Raw genomic sequence first — 22,457 nt, 5'->3', positions numbered from 1 at the left:
GACCACACAGATATATCCTGTATTTCGATAGTCTTCCAAAAACTTCTTTGTAGCACCGACTTCTGCCTGCAGTACGTCAATTGACACATCTGGTGACTGAATTAATTTGCTGGTTTTATTGACGTGAAATAGTATATCATACCACGTGTACACAGTCAGAACAAAAGGCCACATAGTAACATGGTCTAAAAGCGCACCGGCTTCTGTTGCTGTATTGCCATCTTTCTTTTTGAGCGCATATTCTCGCAAAGATGACAAAGCATTGCACAATTCTTCAAGGTGATAACGCAATGGCTTCACAGCATCAATTCTCGACTCTCGAGTGTCCGATAAGCCTTTAACAGATATTGGCATATGATCTTGAAGTATATCCCAACGTGAAGGTGAAGAAGAAAAGATTACATATATTCTGTTAATCAGACCGAAAAAGTCAACGGCATATTTCGATGACTTTGCCGCGTCTGAGATCACAAGATTCCAACTGTGAGCTCCACATGGTACATACAAGGCACGGTCATTTATTTCTAGCATGCGGGCTTGAACTCTTTTATTCTTTCCTCTCATATTTGCGCCGTTATCATAAGCTTGGCCTCTCACGTCAGCAATGTCTATTACTAAGTTGTTTGCCTTTTCAAGAAACGCTTCCAATAAGCCCTCGCCAGTTGTATCATGAACATTAAGAAAACCAACAAACGCTTCACGAATATTGACACCATCTTCACTGTTGCATTCAACAAAGCGTAACACCACAGACATCTATTCTTCATGTGACACGTCGGGAGTACAGTCCAAAATAACTGAATAATATTTTGCTTTTTTAAGCTGCTCTATGTTGGCCTCTTGAATGTTACTGGCAACAAGTTGAATCAGCTTGTTTTGGATCTGTGGACTGAGGTACTGAACATGTGTCTCTGCCTTCTTAATCCTCTGTAAAAGTTCGCTGAGGACAGTATCATACTTTGCAAGCAATTCAAACAGTCCCAAAAAGTTGCCATTCGAAGGATCGCCGAGCTTTTCATTACTTCCTTGAAATGCCAAGTTTCTTTCGGACAAGAAAATAACGACATCAACCATGCATTTGACAACATTTCTCCAGAAATCTCTTTCTTTCAGAAAAGTCTGCAATTCGAGTTGGTCAATAGATGGTCAAACCATTTCACCATACAGTCTTGATGACCTTTGCCTGTTTCATGCTGCTGAAGTCTTTTTGACAGTGTTTTCCAAGCAGATGTTCCACTACGTAGCGGTATGTCGCCAGCGCCAAATAATTTACAACAAAAACAAAAAATGGCATCTTTCTGAACTGAGTACATAACCATGAACGTCTTATTTTCTCGCCATTTGTCATGGTTCGATAGAAATGAGTACTTGTGAACCTCCGTCTTTCCTCGTTAAATGGAAATTCGTAACTTTCATTCTGCTGCGGTGGGCCACGTGCAACAATGTCACACACTTGCCTGTCCAATATTATAGACGGCCGATCTCCTGGATCATCAGTCAGTGGTTCAGATTCAGATACTTCTTTCCCGGCAGGAGCTGGAATATCTGTCACAGTTTGTTTGGTAGAACAACTGGCTTCACCTTCGACCTCACTTGAAGCACTTCTGGATACTTCTGGATATGATTCGTCGCTGCTAGTGCTGTCCATTTCATGTGCCTGTACCTGTACGTTGGATTGCAGCGCAAAATACGTTGACAACTTTGGAATTTTCTCAAGTTCCTTCTCGGCATCTTTTGCTGCCTTTTGTTTACTAGCTCCGCTCTTATACGTTCTCTTAGACATCACAAAGCACGCTTCTGCGTTGGAAACAAATCGTTTCAAACGATAAAAAATTAAACAACTAAATTAATAACATTTATCCGCCGACCGCCATTATGAACGCAAATACACATTCTTTGAATGGGTCCAACTAAAATTCGAAACTGACCGACAGATAACTGATGTAGCCAATAGCATTATGATGTATCATAATGACTTCACGGTTTTGTCAGTAAAACCGATATGGATTGTGCAATAGCATCAATAAATGTCACTTACCTAGTTATACCTTACATTTTTTTTGCCACTTTTAGGGGCCCCCTTCCTTACGGGGCCCGCTCCAGTCGGAGGGTACAGAGGGCACTCGCTATGCCTCTGCCTGAATCCAACCACCCTCAGAACCCCCTCTTGGGTTCAGGGAGAGGCAACTTCCCCACTTAGCCCAGCTAACCACAACCCCAATTCTGTCTCTGTTCCATGACAAACATCTCTTGCTCCAGCAGTCTTCTGCAAACTAGTCCCAGTCCTGCTGGCATAGCAATTGTCATCCTGGAACAGACAAATGATTGATGAAGCCCAGCATGTTGTCTCTGACAGTCCGCAGTCCCAGATGCTTCAGAGAAAAGAACCAAGCCCTCATAACAGACATTCTTGGAACAACATGCCCAGAAAGAAAGTTTCTTGACCCCCAGACTGTTAGTAGTTCTGCCCTGAAACATGACAGTTTGTACCCATATGAAGTTTATCCTATCTAATGTAACTGCAGATATTCTTCTTATTCATATATATTTATAAGCCATTAAATTCTACATCTTGTGCCAATGAAATCCAGAGGTTATTTAATAAATAAATAACACTGCACCCCCTGTAATTATTTTAAAATCAAATGCCTTTTAATTTTAATATCCTCCTTCCTTCACTGTGTGAGTGAATATCAAAAGACCCTCTTATCTAGCAGCTATCTAAATTATATCTATCGTTCTGTGGGGAAAAGGGGAGAAGAGAGAGTGACAGACACATACAAATTGGTTAAAAGAAGAAATCCACCAGTCTCTTTTTTAAAGTAAGATGGATTATGGGTGACTGGGTTTGCAAGGAGAAGGACAGAAAGGGTGGCACAAATAGGAATAAATAGTTTTAAAAACTTGTAATAGTTTTATTTACAGTGATACAGTACAAGGAATTTTGAAGGAAACAACCCAATGCCTTTTCTCACATCCAGGTCTCCTCAGTTTCCCTCTTCAGAGAGAAAGACGGATCTGACTGGACTCCAAAGGCGTGATCCTGCTCTCATTGAAGTCCAAAGCAGAATTCCCATTGGCTTCAGTGGTGCAGGGTCAAGCCTCTGGAGGGAAAGGAGAGCAGTAAATGATGATATCATCATGTTGATGCATGTCAATAAGAAGCATCAGAATGTCTCAAACCTTCTAAATCTGAACATAAATTTACTCTTCTATACAAAATGTATGACTGTAAGGATTGCACATTTACATGGATGGCAACAGTATACAGAGTTACAATAGCAAGAATGAAAAAAGAAAATATATGAGGTTTGGAATAAATATAAACCCTCTGGGCATAAGCTAAACTAATGAAGGTTAGAAGGAAACAACCTGTTGAGAGAAGTTATCTGATAACAGCCTACTGCAGGGTTCTTGTGCCTTTTCCTACAGTAGCTTGTGGTGGCCACTTTTGGAGACAGGATACTTGATGGTTTGATCCAGAGCAATTCCTATGTAACTGAAGAAATGTAAATCCCATAGGAAAGCAAATTTCTCTTTGAGATTTCTAAAGTGTCATTAGTAACATAACCAAGGAAAATTGTTTAAATTTAAGTTTAACTTGTCAGTGTCCCTTTAAATATTTCTAATAACGCATACAATTGTTAATATAAAGTAACTTCATCAAAAGTATGTAAGTAGCTTAGGATCCTAGTCTCATTGACTTTCAAAGTCACTTAGGCACTTTTGAAAATTTTACACACTCTCAAACACACCTTAGCTATGTCTTCAAAACAATTCAAAAAGTCATTGCTCTCCTTGTGCGCTATGATTTTTTGAATACACCAGTTAGCTCTTGAAGTCGGAGGTACTGAAAAGGCATATCTGAGATTCCGACAGTGACTTCAATGAGGTTCTGCATGCAAAAAGTATACAGGATAGGACTTGAAATGTGCCTTTATGGTTTGTGAATGAGAACTCTAAACAAGACTATTAAATCATCAAGTCTACTGATTTAATATTGGTCATAAGAGACCCTCTAATCTTACAGAATAGCAAGGTGACACCAAAGTAATATGCTTTTTCCTTTCCCCCTTATCTTTCTTTCCGGGACTGCAGTAAAAAAACCCATAACCCATAAAATATTAATGGGTCTGACAGAGATTAGGCTGAAAATGTCTTTACCACACTGTTCACTTAACTATTGCTTAGGTCTCTCAATGTTGGCTGATTTTACATATTATATGCTGCATTGCCATCCATAAACATAAGAGAGTGGGCTAGAAGCAGAGTTTCAGCCTCCTACACTGAGTTCTATTATTATAATAGTTTGTTGTGAGAGTTGTCAGGTCATTTGTTTGGACACACTGTAAATTTTCAGTTTTGAAAAAGATATTTGGGATAGGCCAGAATTAGCTACTGGTATGTGTGACATTCTAGTGCCAAATATAATATGGATGTAGCCCCAGATACTCAGAACTGCTGTGCTTGTGTGCTATGATTTTTGAATGCATTGGTTAGCTCCAGAAATCATAGGTACTGAGAGGGCATATCTGAGATTACATGTGGGTGCTGGAAAGAAGGAGATTGTGACTGTAAGGAGTTTGTGTATGGATAGGGTGGGGGAACAGCAGTAGCCAGAAAATGGAAACAGCTGAAGGAGGAGGCAGTTAGTGGGCTTGCCAGGTCACTCTAGATGCAGAGGAACTTTGAGTATAGTGGGGGCAGGAGGAAAGAACTTTAAGGCAGCAGTCAAGAGTATCAGATCCTTTCATCCCTAAACACAGTCCTTCCAAGTGAGCCTTGAGACGCTTTGGCAGGACACTGATCCCACTTATTCTTCAGCTAGAGAGAGGACTTCCAATCCTAGAGCTGTCAATCCAACATCTTTTCAAAGCGCTGCTGCAGTGCCACAAAAAATATATTGAAACACAAAGAATCTTAGCTACATAGCAGATCAGAACTTTTCTAACCTGGGGAATCTGATGAAGATATGTTACCAACTGTATAAAAAGGATGTTTTTGTCTACAAATACTGATGCTAACAGAGCCATTTCACTTTGCAAGAATGCCTCAACCCACTTCCCACCAATGGAAGGCTAATGCATGGAGCAATTATGTAACCTAGGCTTCTTCACTAGACTTATTATTTCAGGAACAGAAGGCAAATAATCTATCAATCAAATTCTTTTCAAGCAGGTGAACAACTGCCCCCAAAGTTCTCTTACTGTCTAATATCAAATTAAGAAAAGATTAATGCTATTAAGCTTGGCAAATCAGCAGTAGACCTTCTGCACAGAAAGAAATCCTAACTCCCAAAAAGTTTTTGATCTCCAAACAAAAAGTACTCAAGTGTACTGATACATTACAAAATACCAAAAAGGCAACTCTTCAATATATAGCTTAGTTTCCCAAAATCAGATTAAAAAAGAAACATAGCAAGAAGGCCAAATGAAAAAGTATGGTAGGACTTAAAAAGCAAAATCATGAGCCTGAAAAGGAAAATTGAGCCAGCAACAGAATCATCCTATGTGCTTAAATAAAGGAATTCAATCCAGCTAGATTCTGCATTTTCTAGACATCACTGCAGGGGGAATCAGGATTTGAAAAAGCTCCTTTCATGTCCAAGAATGACAGAGGAAGATTGGGATCACCAAAGACTGCTGCGAAATACATGAGAAAAGATAGTTCAGTTGAAGAACTCCTCTCAGAAAGAGACCTTGACAAATACATTAAAATATACTATCTTGCAAATTCTTCCTAGTTAAAAAGAAAAAAGCTTGTATCAGACACTGAATATATATTCCGAAATCCTGGAGCATACAGCTAACAATGAGAAGATTCAGCATTAACTTACTGAATAAATGCATACATATATATATATATATATATATATATATATACACACACACACACATGAATTTCAAGTGTGATATGCACACAGTTGCATGACTTCCAGTTCATCAGCCACTTCATCTAAGAATATCTGAACCAAATGATGCTCTCAGTTACACTCGACTAAGTTCACTGACGAGTTGCCATTTAGGGCATTGTCATGAATCTGTCCACGGTAGAGTGCCACTATTAGGAGCTATGTGGGGAGCACATGTGTCAGAGTCCATTTACTCCTGCACCCCAGCAGATGCTGTGGGGTGTGTCTTTCTAGCAGGTTGGCACTCAACCCTCCAGTCAAGACTTCTTGGCTGTTTTGTCCCTGCCTGGTGTCCCCGGTGAAACAACAAAACAGCCCACAGACAGCAAACAAGGTTAAACAAATAAAGGCTAAGAAAAATCCGTAGGCCGCTCCATCCAGGATATGGGCCTTTCTTACCTGAGAGGGGCCTGGAAGTATCACTGTGCACTTCAGAATTCACAGGGCTTCAGTGCAAGTGTCAGTTTCTCCCCCCTTTTAGCTCAGGTGATCCACATCCTCCTTTCTACAGGAGTAGGGGCTCTGCAGACTGTCAGTTCTCTCTATAAGGCTGGAGAAGCTCAACAGTTTTTTCCCCCTTCCCAGGGTTGCCCCAATCTTTTCCTTTCCTCCCTGCTTCCCCGCCCCCCCCTTTTTTTAAATGGTGAAGCAGTTTTGACTGGTTAGTCTATAGCAACCACCAACTATCACTCCTAAATACCTAGTGGGTTATATTCTCTCACTATGCCCTGTGTCTTTTAGATACACCTCTACCCCGATATAACGCTGTCCTCGGGAGCCAAAAAATCTTACCGCGTTATATCGAACTTTCTTTGATCTGCCGGAGCGCACAGCACTGCTTTACCACGTTATATCCAAATTCGTGTTATATCAGGTCACGTTATATCGGGATAGAGGTGTAATGTAAGAACGCCCTTCTAAAATTACCTCATTCCCCTGATACTTTGATAAAGTAACTTTTGTTATCATAAGTCATTTAAATTTCTCGAAGAGCTTTTCCCCTTTCATTATAAAGATCTTACATACCCCAAGAAGGTGATCAATTGTTTCTTTTACCTTACAGCCCACACACAGCCTATCTTTGTGTTTGTTTATTTAAACAAAAAAAGATTTGTTAAACCACAATGGCCAGTTTGTGATCTAAACTAAATCACTTCATTTTTCCTATTCAGCTCTGAAGTACTTCATTATCCTCAACTCTGAGGCACAATTCAAAAAATCTTCTTCCCCTTTTTTCATTGAACCAAATTTGTTGCCATTCCTCTCTTAAAATTTTCTGAAGTAGGCTTCTGAGTTCCTGTTTACCCAAGGCATTTCTGTGTGAATCCTTCCATTTCTTACAGCCCTTTTAGCTGCTTTGTCCATCATTTCTTTCCCTGTTATCTCAAGATATGCTGGGATCCGAGAAAATGTTACATGTATCCCCAGCTGTACTAACTCTGTTATTAGAAATAGAATTTCACTGATTAAATCACTTGTACATATGGAGACACCCTTTTTTCTTGCCATAAGGCCTGATATTGAGACGGAAAAAATGACCGCCACTGCTGGGCATACATCCCAGATCCAGTTTAATGCTAGCATTATTGCTACTAGTTTGGCAATATCAGATATTCTTTTAGATGTACTAGTTCTCGATTTTGGTACACAATATGCTGCCCCTATTCTTCCTCCCTTTTTTTTTTTTTTTTGCATCCATCTTTATATATCTAACAAAAAGCTAGTCCAAAGTTTGCAGCTGGAGGAATTGCAGGTACTTTAGAGGATAGAATTAAAATTCATAATGATCTGGAGAAATGGTCTGAAGTAAATAGGATGAAATTCAATAAGGATAAATGCAAAGTACTCCTCTTAGGAAGGAACAATCAGTTACACACACAGAAAATGGGAAATTACTACCTAGGAAGGAGTACTGCAGAAAGGGATCTGGGGGTCATAGCGGCCCACAAGCTAAATATGAGTCAACAGTGTAACACTGTTGCAAAAAAAAGCGAACATCCTTCTGGGATGTATTAGCAAGAGTGTTGTAAGCAAGACACGACAAGTAATTCTTCTACTCTACTCCTTGCTGACTAGGCCTCAACTGGAGTATTGAGTCCAGTTCTGGGCGCCACATTTCAGGAAAGATGTGGACAAATTGGAGAGAGTACAGAGAAGAGTGACAAAAATTATTAAAGATCTAGAAAACATGACCTATGAGGTTAGATTGAAAAAATTAGGTTTGTTTAGTCTGGAAAAGAGAAGACTGAGAGGGGACATAACAGTTTTCAATTATGTAAAAGGTTCTTACAAGCAGGAGGAAGAAAAAATGATTTTTCTTAACCTCTGAGGATCGGACAAGAAGAAATGGGCTTAAATTGCAGCAATGAAGGTTTAAGTTGGGACATTAGGAAAAACTTCCTAACTGTCATGGTGGTTAAGCACTGGAATAATTTGCCTAGGGAGGTTGTGGAATCTCCATCATTGGAGACTTTTAAGAGCAGGTTAGACAAACACCTGTCAGGAATGGTCTAGATACTATTTAATTGTGCCACAAGTGCAGGGGACTGGACTAGATGACATGTTGAGGTCCCTTCCAGTCTATGATTTCTATGAATATTAAGGTAAGATAAGGCAGGTAACACTTCCCTGCAGTATACCATTTATATATATATAAAATTTTCAACAAACATTTCCCAACTCTGACCTGCATAATCTTTGACTCCAAAATATTCAAATCCATTCAGACATTCTTCCCCTTATCCCTATTGTACCTACCTTGCACAATAAGCCTTCCCTACATAGCATTCCATATTCTTTTTCAATGCTGTATCCAGAAACACAACTATCATGAAATCCATTTCTCATACTTTTTTGAATTTCAGTTTCCATGTTAGCAATATTGTTCATAGTTCATGTTCCTCTCCTTAGACCACCCTGCACTTTATCTATTGTTTTTCAAATAGGGAGCCAATCTTTCATTCACCATTCTCTCCATAGTTTTACCCAGCCAGGCTATAAGGGTAACTGATTTTGTGAATAGTTTGCCAGGTTCTCTTATTGGAATTATATTTGCACCCTAACGGTATCCTTCATTTTCCCTATATAGTATTATATACTTGCAAAACAACCCTCAAATTGATTTCAAGAAGATATCTAAACGTCATATTGCATATACTATCATTAACTGTGGATGTAATTTTGCTTATATCAATAGCTTTCTCAAGTTCCCCCATATAAAACCTTTAATTTATTATAGTATCTTCCTGTTTTCCTCAACTACATATAGGGTGACCAGATAGCAAGTGTGAAAAATCGGGACAGAGGGTGGGGGGTAATAGGAGCCTACATAAGAAAAAGCCCCAAATATTGGGACTGTCTCTGTAAAATCGGGACATCTGGTCACCCTAACTACATAATAGTTTATGCCTCTCTTCAAATCTAATAGAAAACATTACTCATGCCTTGGAAAGTTTCTGCTAAAACTTCTGCTCTCTCATTTCCTAGATTCTAAGTATTTTGTCATTCCCAAAAGACTTGTCATGTAACTACTCTTATTCTGAATTCCAGTCATTCTTCTAAATTGCCTGTATATCTCATGTTTTAACATCTTTATTTAACCTCCCACAATACTTCCTCTACCTATCTGATTTTTTTTATAGTTCTTTGTGCTATTGCCTTATTTTTTTTATACTTCATTAGATCTTCACTATTCATTGTATTTTTCACTTTTTTATAGGCTTTGTTCATTTCTTTAATGGCCACTCCTCATTCCACCCCAGAAGTGAATTGCTAGTTTTGAGGTACTTCAATATCTTAGGTACGGCTACAGTCTCTGCTGCTATTATTCCCTTTATTACATTGTTGTTGAAATTCTCTCGGTCTTCACTCACACAGTTATCATTCACAAATTCAGTACATTTACTTGTAAATAGCTCCCAGTTAGCTTGCTTAAAATTCCAGGTGCTCACTTCTCCATTAACTTCAACCTTAACTTGTCTATGAAAAGTACTAAGCATAGGGAAATGACCATTTCCCATTCCTTCTTTGTGCTCATTGGGGATAGTTTAATTATGTCGTATATTCAAGACTCCTTTCTTCATTTCCTACTTGTATGAAGTTTATTCTTTCCCTTTTGAAAGTACAAACACCTCATCCCAAGTCTTCCCCTCTATCTAGATTTCGGTCTTGCTTAAAGGCAATATATACCCTGGAATTTTAAAAGCAAGCTTTTCAACCAACCGTGTTTCCTAGATACATATGATATCTGGTTTAGTTCTGATTTCCAGTACATTTTCTTTTAGTACTTGGCCATTGCACCCATTTGAGTGGAGTTCCCATCTTTTAGCTCCTCCTCCAGTCCAGACATGATTTGCAGGTGCAGTCAGGTGGGGACACTGCAGCCCAAGGCAGCTCCATAACCCCTTTCAGGTCAGTGTGGGTTTATATACCTTGTCATGGGCACATTCAGTACTATCTTCAATTGTTCTACAATGATCAGATATGACAACTTGAGGCACCTTATGAAAACCTGAGAGAGAAAGAAGTGGGGTTTAAGAGGTGTAACAGAGTAGAATTTGGCTTCCTCTGTGGATTAATTATTTGCCTTTGAAATGGGTCACGTGTCTATCATGGATATAAGCCCTCTTCAGTTTACTATGGTGTAAATTTTTTTGATGGAATATGACAATACTCCATATTTCCAACATGTGCATCATTGATTCTAGAGCAAACAGCCATCCATAGCTAAAGCAGAATTGATAACATATGTGCAGCTCTGTTAGAAATGGTGTACATATGTTGCTGCTATATACACATTCATATTTTAGTGAATTAAGCATTTATTTTTTAAGCTCTATGGGTACTTTCTCCTTTGATTTTTACCTACATTCCAGTTACTATACTTATGATGATGACTATCTCTCTGCTTCTGCTGATGTCACCAGCTGTCATTGTCTGTGCTATGCATTTAGAAAAATCCATTACATCTGAGCCGGCTGCTATGGTTACAGGTAATATCCTTTGTGATGGGTGTTCAGGAGTCAGACATTTGGGTGCCTCTTCCTTCTATGGAACCTCTGTCCTCACTGAAACCACACTCACTGAGTGCTGCTCCCCTTGCAAATTCTGTAGACTAGGTGGGATGAAAAGAAACAGTTTACAGTGTCTTTGATTTGAAGGAGTGTTTAAAGAATTTCTTTTCCTGTGTGTGCTTTTCCTCCTTTAAAGAGAGAAAGCAGGTCCACAGAGATAATGTGAATTCTCTCCTGGTCCCAGTGTGAGGGTGGAAAGTAGGTTGTATTTTAGTACTTTAAACTATAATTGATCATTTTGCTTTTGCTTCTCCTGTTCAGTCCAGCAGTGAAAGAACAGCAGGCATAGAAGATAGCTAAGAATAAAGGCAGGTCTAAACTACAGCCTAAGTTGATATAATTTACATCACTCAGTGAAAACGCCCTCTCCCGCCCCCTGCTTCCCCCCCCCCCGCCCCATGACACAAGTTTAATGCTGTCCACACTAACTCTATGTCAGTGGGAGAGACTCTCCCACCAGGATAGCTTCCGCTTCTCGACGAGAGTGCTCTCCCATCGGCATAGCATGTCTTCACCAGACATGCTACAGCAACGCAGCTACACCAGTGCCAATGTAGCACTGTAGTGTAGACTTGCCCTAAGTGATAATGACTTGGCATTCAGCACTTACACTGAGCACATGCTTCTGAAGTTCTGTGTCACTGATCCCTTTTCCAGGCAGCAGCTCAGCACAGGAATGGATTTTATTACTGCGATTTATTCCAGAGTCAAACAAACAGGCTACAGGCTGGAACACTATTTGCTGAGGATGCAGGTCAGCTTTCAATTACATTTTGAGCTAAACCATAAAGAGTAGGTATGTAGTTTTTATTTCCCTCCCAAATAAAAACTTTATTATAGAAGAGGTAAGGTTGAAAGCATGTTTTAGTAGAAGCCTAACATCCAAAAGCAATATCACTTTCTTTAGGGATTGTCTACTCAGAACATCCAAAAAATTAATCCAAATTAACTGAAAGGGTGAATTTGAAGTGGATTAGTTAAATCACATTAAATCCCGATTGGAAGCTGTTATTTAGAACTAAAGTAGCCCTAATATGTTTAGCTTAATTGACTTTGAAAGTGGGGGGGGGGGAGAGGGGAGAAGACCAGTGTTTAGAGTGTGTCATCAAGATCACTCTCCCACTAATGGTGCAGCAGATGGCAGGGCAATATTACACTTCTCAGCAAAATAATTGCTAATTAATCTGCTTGTACCTGCATTGTTCTCTTCACCCACACAGCTAAATAAAATTCAGCAGCAGAATGAACCACAAAATTTTAAGCTTTTCTATGGTTTTTGGCACACAGATCATGAACAAATTAAGACCCATAACCGACACTATCAAGTACATTTTGAAAGAATTCATATCTTGTGAACGTGAAGCAGCTCTGTCAAAACACAGCTCCATTTCTGCCTCTGATTGGAGGCAGTCTTTTGTCTTAGCTACCATATTTCACAAGAGAGTTATGGAAATGGTTGGAGTTGCTACAATATATTGGTTGACATTTAATAATGCCCTGGCGAGGGTCTGGGCATTATTTTATTTCTTATGTCCCCATTTGCTTTTCAGTATTATCACTTTTACAAAGCTCTGCCAGCACCATTGGGTCCTATCAATCATAATAGCAACCCAACATCTTATGCCATGTGATGTGTGTAAGTTGAGGTGGGTCTCAGACCCTCACCCTATAAACACCATAGGTTTATTTTATACATAGCGGACCAACAAAAACAATGATGTTGTAAAATATACACAGGAAAGTGGGACCTAAACTACAATTTCTTGAAGAAACTTCCGACCCCCTGAAAAAAATACTGAATTATAGAAAGGAAGAAAGTCCCAGAGACAAGGAGTTAAATCCTATTGCAGCCTAATCAGTCACATAACCCACCTTGCTAACATACCCCACTATTTTTAATTTCATCAAATATTTGGCAAATATTTGTATTAGGGTTTAAACTTAGACTTGGATCGCTTGGCTCCCAAGAGCACAAATGAATTGGCTATGATCTTCTATTAAAACATGGCTTTTCGTCTCCTAAGAATACTAAATTTTGAAGGACTGGCCCAATTGCTTCATTGACAAATAGGTAGTATATTGTATTGCTGCATGATGCCCAAGGGTTTGAGGTAATTGCAACCCCACACATCATGTTGGCACAAGTGGAAGGGCTGGCATTATGATTTGCAAGGTCCCAAGGTGGTGGCAGGAAGAGAATCAGGCCAGGAGTTGCCTAGTGCTGCAGGTGTAGCATGTGACAAATTTCTCTCTTCCTCTTTGGTTCTGCTTCTAGTGGAAGAGACCAAGTTGGGGTACGAATTGCAGCATTTGTGGGGCACTTAAAGAGCCTCAAACATTTACCTTAGTGGCACTGAAATCAAGTAGTAAAAGATTCTCCCAGCTGCAAACATCTCATAGATGCACTTGTGTTTCAGAAAAAAAAATCACTACTTGGTTGGCAAACGTTTTGCAGTCAGATATCCATTTCACGAAACATACAGGGATAAAGAAACTGGCCCTAAACTATTGGAACATGGACACAATTCTTGCTCAAAAAGACTAAGTGTTTGTTTACATCAGATTAGCAATTTTAAAGAACGGAGAAAACTGTTTGGCTCTCTGTCCTGCCCATTGCCATAAGTGGTCGTATAAGGACTATGCATTTGTTCTCGTTTCAGTACTATGATTGAAGATTTCTATTTTCAATTTTATTCATTAATAGAGTTCAGTCTTTGTTTTATCAGGGATATATTCTGGCCCTTTAAATTTAAAAAATCTGGGGTAGAATCCTGACTCCACTGAAGTTAACAAAACAACCACTGACTTCAGTGGGGTCAAGATTTCACCCAAGTTGCACACTGGGACTTCCTCAGAACTTAAGGTTTTAGACAAAAAAAGGCTGAACTTTGAGCTCTGGATTCCTACTATGCCTGTAACAATAAGAGCGTCTCTGGCTGGCTCGGAGCATCATACAAACTATCACTCAGGACTTGGAGAATTTCCCTGCTAGCTGGTTGAACTTGCCATTTCAGTCTAGAGAAAAGCTAATTCTCTTAGCATGGACATCATGTTCTTCATGTGAGACTCAACATACATTTGGAGGTGGTAGAAAGGAGGTTAAACATGGGAAATGAGAGGCCAAAATGAAGAAAGAGAAAAACTTCATTTGTTATTTATAGTCCTGAACTCCCTACCTCCAGAAGGCAAGAGCCTCTCTAGCATACATTGCTAGCAGAGTCTAGCAATGAAAATGAAATCTTTAGGTATTTGGAGCCTCCCAATAATACCAAAATGAAATGAAAAATATCAGCACATCCTGACCATTGCATAGGCTATATTTTTCCTCTTATTTCTCTGGGATACAATCCTGTTCTACATCTCCAGGGGGTCACAGAAGACCCAACGTTTAATGTAATTGGATCATTTTTGCTCAAAGCAGAGAGGTCATGCAAACTGGATTCTGCAGCCCACACCACTGACTATATGGATTCAGAGATTTTGAGGCCAGAAGGGACCACAGTGATAATCTAGTCTTATCTCCTGTATAAGAGAGACCACAGAACTTCCTCAAGATAATTCCTTTAGCACCGGAGCTTAAAAAAAAATCCCATCTTGATTTAAAAATTGACAGTGATGGAGAATCCACCATGAATCTTGGTAAATTGTTCCAATGGTTAATTACTCTCAATGTTTAATATTTACATGTTATTTCCAGTCTGAAGTTGTCTAGATTCAACTTCCATCCATTGGATCATGTTATACGTTTCTTTTGCTAGATTGAAGAGCCCATTATCCAATATTTGTTTCCCATGTTGATACTTATAGACTGTGATCCAGTCCCTCCTTAATCATCATCTTAAGCTAAATAGATTGCATGCCTTGAGTCTATCACTATAAGGCACGTTTTCCAATCCTTTAACTATTCTCATGGCTCTTCTCCAAACCTCCTTCAATTTATCAACACCTTTCCTGAATTGTGGACATCAGCACTGGACACAGTATTCCAGAAGTGGTAGATCAGAGGTAAAATAACCTCTCTACTCCTAATTGAGATTCCCCTGTTTGTGCATTTGATGATCACATTATCCTTTTGGCCACAGTGTCGCTCTGGGAACTCATGTTTAGCTGATTAGCCACCATACTCCCCAAATCTTTCTTCAGAGTCACTGCTTCCCAGGATAGACTCCCCCATCCTATAAGTATGACCTGCATTTTTTTGTACCTGGATGTATATGCAATGCCGACAGACCCCCCCCCCCCGCATTATTGCCGGGTGGGATTGAACCTGGGACCTTTGGAGCTTAGTGTATGAGCCTCTACCGCATGAGCTAAAAGCCAACTGGCTGTTGGCTAAGGCTGTAGAGAAGTCTGTCTGGGTCTCTCCCTCTCCGTCTCTCCCTCCAGATAGGACAGAACACTACACCGAGGAGGTGTGTGGGTTACATATATATTTAGCTTTATTAAAATGCACATAGTTTGCCTGGACTCAGCTTATCAAATGATCCAGATTGCTCTATATTGGTGACCTGTCCTGCCCCATTTTTTGTATGTGGGTGACAGGGCCGGCACCAGGCACCCAAGCACATGCTTGGGGGCGGCCCCTGGTAAGGGGCGGTGGGGGGAGCGCGGCGTGGCATTCCGCAGGGGGGACGCGCTCCGGCGGCGTGGCGAGCTCTGGTTGCGCGGGGCTCGGCAAGGGGGCGGCGCTAGGTGGGGGCAGGCTCCAGCGGCACGGCGCTCGGCGGGGGGGGGGGGCCAGCGCGGGGCTCAGTGCTCGGGGGAGTTCCAGTGCCCGGTGCAGCGCTGGAGGGCGGTTCCAGCGGCGCTTGGCAGGGGCGGGCTCCGGCAGCGCTCGGCGGGGCGGGGGGGGGGGGGGGGGGCGGTGGGGGGGGGGTTCTGGCGGCACTCGGGCTGTGGGGAGGCACTTTTTTTTGCTGCTTGGGGCAGCAAAATAGCTAGAGCTGGCCCTGGTGGGTGGGCATAGATAATAGCTAGGACATGACCAAATGGTCCAAGCATTGTTTGAATCTATTGGCCACCCACACTTTGTAATGGGAGCAGTGGACTACATATGATGTTTAAAGTGAACAAAACAGTCGTTCTGGAGTGGGCTACAACAGATAATTTTGCTGAGTCAAGGAAGTCTGAAAGAAAGTTTTTTTGCAGCTGGGGGATGGCAAGGAAAAGTTTAGCATGACAATCTTGCTATGATTACTTTTGGCTAAGATGAATCACTAAATACCCCAAATCTAAGCCTGTTTTGATAACAGTTACTAGTACATCAACCATTAATTTTGTTTCATTATCATGAACTCCTATAATATTCACAGAACACCCACGTGTGACCAGGCAGTTCAGACAACAGAAACATGCAACAATAGGTAGAATAATAGCCACCTTTTCAACTTCTCTAGAGTAAAGGGGGGGGGGGGAGAAAAAAAGAAAAAAAAAGATTTTCTTTTCATCTTCCTTCCATCAGTTTCTTCTAGGGTTACCATACGCCCGGATTTTCCCGGACATGTCCGGCTTTTTGGGACTCAAATCCCCGTCCGGGGGGAAATCCGAAAAAGCCGAACATGTCCGGGAAAATCCGGCGCCGCTGGGCCGGGGGCTGGCCCGGGGCCAGGGACCGGCGGTGCTGGGCCGCCGGGGGGTGCCCCGGGCCACCAGGGGGTGCGCGGGGGGTGGTCGGCCGGGGGCCGGGCCCAGGGCCGATACCCCAGGGCCCGAGCTGACCCAGGCTGGAAACGCCGGGGGGGCTAGCCTGGGCCACGCCTCCTCCCCCCACACACCCTCCTTAGCTGCTTCAGGCTTCCCGCGAATCAAATGTTCGCGGGAAGCAGGGGAGGGGGCGGAGACTTTGGGGAAGGGGCGGAGTTGGGGCAGGGGCAGGGCCCCGTGGAGTGTCCTCCTTTTGGAGACACAAAATATGGTAACCCTAATTTCTTCCATATCATACCACACCGCTACCTAACAAAAAACAACATAATTTGTTTCTTTTAATAGGGACAATATTGTGCTTTATTGTCCAGCAGGAGTAAAAAGCATGACGTAATAATAAAAATACATTGTGGAGGCAGGTGTCCACAGATTAACACAGGGTTGGGCTCCCAATTAAAGAATTTTCTATATGCAGTGATGGTTTAATTTGAACAGCTGGTAAATATTATATAGATCAGCTTTGCAAGGAACTACTCACCCACTCAGAGACAAACATTTTATTTTGACAGGAAAGTAAAATATTTTTTTATCAACAGAGTAAAGGATGAGCCAGTAAATTTCCATGACACTTTTGCAAGGCTACCTTTTATAATCTGATTTACATATTATTCTAATAATAATCCACTTCTGTATGTCAAGGTTGTCCACTTCCACTGCAGTGGAGGATTTGTGCAGCAAGCAGTGGAGGTTTGACATAGCTCAGCAGCACACACTATTATTAAAGAAATCCCTCTGACTTTCAGGGAGACATATAATTAACTAGCCAAAATGGCTGAAGTGATGCCCAGCCATGCATTACAGAAACTTCTAACAGTGTAGTAGTTGCAGAAAGGGAGGTTCATGGCAGGCCTCGCTCCTTCTCCAGTGGCAGCAGCAGACTATGGAAGCCAGGGAAGGGGAAATGACAGCCTGCTCTCTTTGTTGCCATAGACTGCACTGGAATGAAGCTGCTGCAGAGAAATGAGTGCCCTGCTTGCTAGAGATTGGTGAACTGGTATAAAAAGCCTTTGAAGAATGTGGTTAGCAGGCAATATATTCATTTTCAATTCCTGGTCAGTTTATTATTTTGTAGTACATGGGTTTTGATAGCATGGCGGCTGGTTGTTCTTTTATATAGCTAGCAAACAGGAACAGCAAACACAGGAGTTGGGCGGGGGGAGGAAGGGGAGGTGTTCTCCAGATGAAGGAGTGAGAGTTTCTTGGTTTGTAGTGTGCTTACTTGAAGATTACAGTGTGGTATCTTTGGGGGCAGTGTGCTGAGCCAAGCAGCCTGCAAAGCTAGGCTCAGAGCTTACTCAAAAGGCTCCAGCCTGCTATCCTTTGATCCCTAATCCCTTTAAGATCCCTTGACAAGGGAGCAGGGCTAATTCAGGGAAAACAGGGATTTACAAAGCCAAATTCTTAACTGACCAGAGATGATAGGGGACAGGAGCAGCAAACCAAGGGAGTTTTGTGCGGGGCTATGAGAGGTGGACACACCTAACAAACAATTCCAACTCAGGACAATAAACCCACCTCAAAAAAATACCTCCAGCAGATATAAAAAAATAATGCAGGCAGATATACAGCAGCAGAGCAGGGACTGTGGAGTTTATTGCATTGAATGACGCATGTATGATCACCTGCCTCCTGGGCATGTGCTGTATTTGTGTGGGGCGCAAGCAAGTCGTGGCCCTGAGACACAGAGTATGGGAGACAAAAGTACCTAGATGACTCTTTCAGGGACACAACAGAGTCTCTGTGCTGTTAAGGAGGATGAAAGTCTTCAGGAGGGAGAGCATCAAGCTGGAGCACACGGAGACAATTCCACATCCTTTTAGATGATGTCATGGTATCCTCTCGCACTGAGGATACCCTCCCTGGGGAGGGATGCCGGTTACTAGGAAGAGTAACGGGGGATTTGATTATTACAAATATAGGTTGTTGGATTTGTGTTGACCAGGAGAACCATGTGTTAAATTGCCTGTCAGGTGTGAGGGTTACAGATCTCATGAGATACCTAGATCATTAAAAAGGACAGTCACAAGGGTGAAATGCCTGCAAACTGCATAGAAGCTGTTTAAAAACACTGATATAAGCTCAGACTAAATAAATAAAAACAAAACAGGAAGAGGAATCAAAAATGCCACCATGGCAAAACAGCTGAGTAATAGTTAAAAGCAAAAATGCATCCTTTAAAAATTGCAAGTCAAATCCTAATGAGGAAACAGAAAGGAGCACATACTCCAGCAAGTCAAGTGTAAAAGTATAATTAGGCAGGACAAGAAAGAATTAAGCACACAAAAATCTAAAAGTTAAGTACACCAGATGCAGGAAGTCTACAAAATTGTGCAGTGGGGCCACTGCACAATCAAGATACTAAATGAGCACTCAAGGCAGACAAGGATGGAAGCTAAATGAATTATTTGCATCGGTCTTCACCGCTGATATAGGGGAGATCCCCCACACCTGAGCCATTCTTTCCAGGTGACAAATCTGAGGAACTGTCTCAGTTTGAGGTGTCATACAAGAGGTTTTGGAACAAATTGATAAATTAAACAGTAACAAGTCACCAGGACCAGTTGGCATTCACCCAAGGTTTCTGAAGCAACTCAGATATGAAATTGCAGAATTACTAATTGTGGGAGGCAACAAGTTGGTTAAATTAGCCTCTGTACTGGATGACCAGAAGGTAGCTAATGTAATGCCAATTTTTTAAAAAGCTCCAGAAGCAATCCTGGCAAATTATAGTCTGGTAAGACTAACTTCTGTACCAGGGAAATTGGTTGAAACTATAGTAAAGAACAGAATTCTCAGACACAAATACAAATGTGTTATGTTGGGGGAAGAGAAAACACAGTCTTTGTAAAAGGAAATCATGCCTTACCAATCTATTAGAATTATTTGAGGGGTCACCAAGCATGTGAAGGTGATCCAGTTGATATAGTGTGCTTACTTTCAGAAAGCTTTTTACAAGGTCCTATACCAAAGGCTTTTAGCAAAGTAAGTAGCAATGGGATAAGAAGGAATGTCCTCTCATGGATCAATAACTGGTTAACAGATAGGAAACAAAGGGTAAAAATAAATGGCCAGTTTTCACAATGGAAAGAGGTAAACAGCAATCCTCCAACAATCTGTACTGAGACCTGTGCTGTTCAACATATTCATAAATGAAGTGGAAAAAAGAGGGAAACAGTGAGGTGGGAAAATTTGCAGATGATGCATAATTACCCAAGATAGTTAAGCACAAAGCAGACTGAAAAGAGTTACAAAGGGATCTCAAAACTGGGTGACTGGGCAACAAAATGGCAGATGAAATTCAATGTTTATAAGTGCAAAGTAATGCATATTGGAAAAAAATAATCCAAACTTTACATACAAAATGATGAGATCTTAATTAACCGTTACCACTCAAGAGAGATCTTGGAGTCACCATAGATAGATAGCAGCAGTCAAAAAACCTAAGCACTTTAAATTCCCCTGTTCAGTTTGTTCCATCTGAAGCATCAAGCACTGGCCACTGTCAGACAGGATACTTAATAGATGGATGGCCATTCTTAAAATAATGGTCAGGGCACCAGGAGATGGGGATAGGAGTCTTGTTTGGTATTAAAATTGAAATATAAATAAATGCATATATATTTCTAAAATTGCTCTTTCCTAGTTATCTTCCATATTCTAAATACAATTTTCAGAAGCATAAATATAGCCTTTGCTTCAATGTTGCTCAACGTGTCACAGTTATTATGGTAGTTAAAAGCCAATACCAGATGGATCCCCTTTGATCTACATTTTGTGAAAGTAAGCTTCCATTTGGATAGCTCGAAGCATGTGCTTAGCAATGTTTCATTAATGTGTGCTTTCAATTACTGGTGATATAAAATTATTTTACAGTTGAAACTCTAAATATCTGACCATTTATTTACATTTCTTATTCAGCTATGGTAGCAAACCTCATTACTAAGAGGATATGAGAGTTTCTACTGAAGGTTTGTGACTCCCTCCCCCCACCCCTTCTTAAACCCTCTGATCTGCAGGAACATTTGCATGAGTGAGGTGGCAAATGTTTGGAGGAACAAGTGGCTTCAAGATAGACTTCTTTTTTTTCCATTTTCTGAACAGTTTTTTGTTTAAAATCTTGTTATTTATCTGAAAGAACTTGGCCTAGAAATGCCAATATTATTTTGTTCATTTGTCCAGAAATCACTAGTACAGAACATTACATTAGTATTAATTATTGTTGTTGTTTTGGTAGACTGAGTGGTTAAATTTTGGACATATTAGGAATATTTGAACCATACCACTCAGCAGAATTTGACACCTTCCTGGTACGCCTTTTAGTTTACCAACTCCAATTAACAAAAGATAAGGTCCAAATTTTCAGAAACAATTTCCAATTCAGGGTATATCAGTTTTGACTGCCCAACTGGAGATACATAGGTCTGGATCCAGAAAGAGGTTTAGGCATTTAACTGCCACTATGGGCATCTACGTCCAAAATTTATAGCCTCAAAATCCCTGTTCATCTGCTACATAACTCTGTAGGTGCCCAAAGTCCCTAGGCACCTAACTTTCCACCGGTGAAGTCCCCTGGGTGCCTAAAACCCCACTCAATCACACCTAAGCCCAGCAGGATCCATAAACTAGTCGCTGCCCCACATATCTCTGAAACCACTTACTGGAATGGGCCCTGCACAAACAACACTGCAGAGAGTCCTAACCACTGGGTTATTCTGGAGCAGATAGTTCCCAATCTCTGCAGCTGAAGCTGTTCCATTGTATATAAATAATTAAATATTCCCTGGAACTGGAACCCATGTAAGTACCCTAACTACTGGGCTGTACAGTCACTCACATGCTCTCTGTCTGAACTCATATTTAATTATTTATACAAAGTGTAAAAGAATTAACAGGAGAACTTCAGAGAGCCCTGAGCCAGAACCAAGTTGTTGGGGTTCTCACCTGGGATCAGAGACCCCCAAATTCAAGTCTATTCTCCACATCTGGCAGATGAGGGAACTGAACCTGGGTCTTCTACATTCTGGGGGAGTGCTCTGCTCAGTAGGCTAAAAGTTATGAGAGCCATGGCACCACCCCCAGCTTCTCCTCCTTGTTCTTTTAAAGAAAGGGCTTTGCTGCCTAACTCCAGGAGAGGGATCATGGCTGTGAAACCCAAGAAAAGGGAGGTGCCTCCCTTCAGATTAGACTTCAGTGCCTACATCCCTTTGAGGGCTAGGGGTTAGGCCACACCTCACTCCTGAGCATTTCCTCTTGGCTTGCTTGGGTAACTCTCCACTCAGCATACTGGACCCCATTCTTAGATGCTTAACTCTCTCTGTGCGTTGTATAGGGAGCCTGGGCATCTTACTCAGGGCTGTGGACATAGGTGACGCGAAGTCAAGTCCCCACACCCCCAAATTTCTGCTCAGCCTGCTGGGGGCAGGGGAGAGGGGCTCTGTCCTTCTGCTGCTGTGCCTGTCCCCCCGGCACGCTCGGCCTCTGTCCCTGGCAGCTGGCCTAGGCAGGGAGTGGAAGGGGTGGGACCAGTCACTTACATGTCACTTCTTACTCTGGCTGAGGGTGGCTGCTCCAGGTCACTGCTCTGTGCAGTGCAGCGGCTGCCTATGAAAATCCAGCTGGGGGAGGTGGCAGCAGCCTGCCCCCTCCACTCCCTGCCTGGGCTTGGCTGCTGGGGAGAAGGGCCAAGCAACCCAGGCCCCCCAGCACGTTTCCGGCTTGCTCAGCCCATCCCCTGCAGCAGGGCCTGGGCAGGGAGCAAAGGGGACTGACCG

At 41.6% G+C, this 22,457-nt stretch overlaps 1 protein-coding gene across 1 annotated transcript in view; it reads right to left on the bottom strand.

The window, feature by feature from the left end:
* The window catches only part of RGS7 (regulator of G protein signaling 7), a 417,353-nt gene that overhangs the window by 101,265 nt on the left and 293,631 nt on the right, over positions 1–22,457 (bottom strand). The gene's annotated exons all lie outside the window — the stretch shown is intronic.

The sequence above is a fragment of the Trachemys scripta genome, chromosome 3 (assembly GCF_013100865.1).
Source record: "Trachemys scripta elegans isolate TJP31775 chromosome 3, CAS_Tse_1.0, whole genome shotgun sequence".
Lineage (NCBI taxonomy): Eukaryota > Metazoa > Chordata > Testudines > Emydidae > Trachemys > Trachemys scripta.
The sequence above is the reverse complement of the archived record's forward strand: the minus strand, read 5'-3'. Positions and strand labels throughout refer to the sequence as shown.